The sequence below is a fragment of the Gekko japonicus genome, unplaced genomic scaffold (assembly GCF_001447785.1).
Source record: "Gekko japonicus isolate JY-2015 unplaced genomic scaffold, Gekko_japonicus_V1.1 scaffold3106, whole genome shotgun sequence".
In the NCBI taxonomy this organism is placed as follows: domain Eukaryota; kingdom Metazoa; phylum Chordata; class Lepidosauria; order Squamata; family Gekkonidae; genus Gekko; species Gekko japonicus.
In genome coordinates this window covers 26153-30198 of record NW_015173231.1, presented here as the reverse complement: position 1 = coordinate 30198, position 4046 = coordinate 26153, and positions in this window count along the sequence as shown.

Genomic DNA, 4046 nt, shown 5'->3' with positions numbered 1-4046 from the left:
CAAGGGTTACATGCCGATAAAGGTAACTGGACTGGAAAAACAATGTTTAAACGGTGCCTAGTTTTGTTGGTTAGACAAGTTCGGGATCTCACAGAGGCCAGTTTTGGAGTAAAAGTTTAAAGGGAAGTGTTCCTTTAAAGTTTAAAGGGAAGTGTTACAGCAGTTGGGTTGAAGTGGAAATCGCTGTTCTGCGCACGTGCAAAAATTTTAATTCTACAGATGGCTGCCTGTGCGCATGCCCAAACTGAGAAAAAAACCCACCAACACACGCTGCCACATGTGGACGGCGGGGAACGATGTGGCTGTGCAGCGATCCAGAACAAGGAGGCAAGTGTGATCGCGATTCTCCAGGTTAAAAAAAAATGCATTGGGACCAGAGCAATTTAAACCACTCCCAGCACGCCATCTGCACCCAGACAGTAAAATGTCAGAAGGAAAAGGGAGAATGGAGATACAACACTAAACTTCACCAACCTTCATATGCTCACGGAATACATGAGAATTGCCCTGGCTGATCAGAACAAAAGTGCTTCTTGTGGTTTGTAGATCAGGTTTAATAATGTTTCGCTATATTAGACACCAAGGTATTTTAGACATGCTGCCTTGGCTTCTTGGGAAAGTTAAGTGTCTCAGTTTGGCTTTTTAGAGATGTTACAAGCTTTGGGTTCAGTCTGTCCTAGGGGCTAATTCTTAAGGTAAACCAGAGCCACCAACTGACTTGTGGAGTGGCAAGGCAAAAGTGACAGTGGCTCACATGGATTTCATCAGGGCTTTTGGCAGGGACTTGCTAAATATTTCAAGAGTGCTAAGAGTTATCCAACTGAAGTGTCTGGCAAGAACTCTGACCAAGCACCTATGTGAGGGGGCCCAAGTCATCCAACTCGCCCTGACAGACGGACTGATTTCCAGAGTCCATCCTGTTTTGGGAACAATGTTACCCCTACCAGCGTAGATTTTAGAAGCTGAACCACTGCCTTCAGTTTCTGGGGAAAATTAGCTAAACTGGAGGACTCAGCAAGAGGTGGGGTATTAGTGAGGATTTTCCTTCCTGTGTTTACAGGTATTTTTCCCTGTAAGAGAGCTCTCAATAACCAGTCAGAGGGTAAATCAAGGTGGGCAGCCGTGAGAAGCCAGTGTTGGATCAGGCCAATGGTCAATGGCCCATCCAGTCCAACACTCTGTCGCACAGAGCCAGTTTGGTGTAGTGGTTAAGTGTGCGGACTCTAATCTGGGAGAACCGGGTTTGATTCCCCACTCCTCCACTTGCACCTGGCTGGGTGACCTTGGGTAAGTCACAAGCTCTGGCACAGCTGTTCCTGAAAGAGCAGTTTGTGTCAGAGTTCTCTCAGCCCCACCCACCTCAGAGGGTGTCTGTTGTGGGGAGGGGAAGGGAAAGGAGTTTGTAAGCCGCTCTGAGACTCCAAGTGAAGGGCGGGGTATAAATCCAATCTCTTCTTCTCTTCTCTTCTTCTTCTCTTCTTGGTCTGAAGCAACAGAACACATTTAGAGTCCAGTGGCACCTTTATTCAAGTTTTATTCAAGATGTGAGCTTTTGTGTGCAAGGCACACTTCATCTGACGATGAAATGGAATTACATATCACCAGGGGTCATTTCCTGCAGAAGCTATAGGAGGAGCTGGGATGGTATCCCCTTGCAAAAAAAAAAAGTGTCTTTCAGTCAAAGCCTCCATCTATTATTCTAATTTACAAAGAGTAGATCAGAAATAATATACGAAAACGCATTGTGCCTCTTCGGAATTTCTCCAGATACTCAGGTATGGCATGTTTATTCTGCTAGCTTATAACTGGCCCATTTCTGAAACCGGTAGCTATAACCGTCATTTATTTATTTATTTATACATTCAATTGGCAGACTGCCCTCCCCTGTGGAAAGGGCTCAGGGTGGCGAACAACAGTTCCATCAGATATAGTGACATTCAAGTTGAAAACAGTTAAAATGCTAAATAATACAAAACTATTTCAGATGACAAATAGGCCAATTTGTATCCTTACCCCAGGGGAACAATCTGGAAACATTGTCGTTGCCTTCAACTTGATTATATCCTGGAGTCATTTCCTGCGGGAGCGCACAGGAGCGGAGCTCCGGCAGTAAAGAGCCCAGGGGGCGGGCACATGCAACAAGCCCCACCCCCTGCTCCCAGCAGCCCTCAGTCAGAGCAAGAAGCAGCCAAGTACGTTGCAAAGCCAACAGGTCCAAAACACTCCAGTGGCACCTTTAAGACCAAGTTTTATTTAGGTACAAGCTCTCCCTCCTCTGCGAAGACAGATTTGCATGTCATCTCCCCCCCCAATAGCTAGCAATCCAAAACAGTCCAGTGGAGCCTGAGCGGTGGGTGTTGCTTTCTGACACACTTCTGGTGATGTCAGGGGTGTATCATATTTTTTTTGGGGGGGTTGTCGTTATAACTGTGAGGCGGGGGGATGATGTGTCTGGGGAAACTTTCCTAGGAAGAGACAAAGGCCCCCTTCCCTTCCAGGGAGATTCACTTGGTGTCCGCTCCTGCCCCGGAAAGGCACCCCCTTTCAGTGCATCACATCCCACATGCAAAGGGAAGGCATCTGCGCTCTCCGCCCCGAGGAAGGTGCTGCAGGGACCCTCCTGGCTTTGCAGAGAGGAGCGAAGGTGGAGACACCCCCCCCGCCCTCCGGGTCGTGGATGGGGTGGCTGCAGGGCCCTTCAGGACAGGTGGGCTCTTGCTTCCTTACATAGGCTGGCGGCTGCTTTTCCCCAGCCTCCCTCCACTCCCTTGCAAGCAGCCCCTCCGATGGCTCGGGGGTCCTCTTTGGCCAAGCCCCTCTGTTTGCCACCAGCAGTTCCCCCCCTCTGATTTACTTCCTTACTCCACCCGTCCCTTCCTTTTGCATTTTCACCTCCTTGACTTTGCACCCAGAATCAAAGTCCAGCTTCTGGAGCAGTAGATAAATAGGTACTGCTTTGGTGGGAAGGTAACAGGGTTCCGTGCACCTCGGCATCTAGTCATGCCGGCCACATGACCTCGGAAATGTCTTCGGACAGCGCTGGCTCTTCAGCTTGGAAACAGAGATGAGCACCATGCCCTAGAGTCGGATTGAAAACCCCATGACATCTTTATAAGTTGGCTGTGACTTAACATAAGAACATAAGAGAAGCCAGTGTTGGATCAGGCCAATGGTCAATGGCCCATCCAGTCCAACACTCTGTCGCACAGTGGCCAAAAATACCAGGTGCCATCAGAAGGTCCACCAATGGGGCCAGGACATTAGAAGCCCTCCCACTGTTGCCCCACCCCAAGCACCAAGAAGACAGAGCATCACTTGCCCCAGAGTCCCTATCTCTGCCAGTTCGGACCCCATCAATGTGTAATTATAGTTAGGATTTTTGGCTCCAATGTGCACTTTGCACTTGGCCGTATTGTACCACATTTGCCACGTTGATGCCCACTCGCCCATCCTTGACAGATCCCTTTGGAGTGCCTCACAATCCTCCCTGGTTTTCATCACCCTGAACAACTTTGTGTCACCTGGAAATTTAGCCACTTCACTGCTTACTCCCAAATCCAAATCATTAATAAAAAGTTAAAAAGCATCGGACCGAGTACTGATCCCTATGGTACCCCATTGCTTACCACCCTCCACTGAGAAAATTGACTTGACAGCACTTTCTATCACCACCAAGGTACTATAAGCTCTCTTTTTATGACATCTGTCATATCCCTTGGCCCAGGGAAAGCATGATTCTCTTATCTTTATTAGGAAACGTATCTTGGAGACTTATCATCACAGTACCTTAGTGAGAGGCCATCATCTTTGCTCTTTGTTTTATGACATCCCCCACCCCAATGTAAAGGTAAAGGTTTCCCTTGCTCGAAACCCGCTCAGGCTCCACTGGACTGTTTTGGATTGCTAGTTATTGGGGGAACGTGCAGATCTGTCCTCACAGAGGAGGGAGAGCTTGTACCTGAATAAAACTTGGTCTTAAAGGTGCCACTGGAGTGTTTTGGATTGGTAGGTATGGGGGGGGGGGAATGTGCAGATCTGCCCTCACA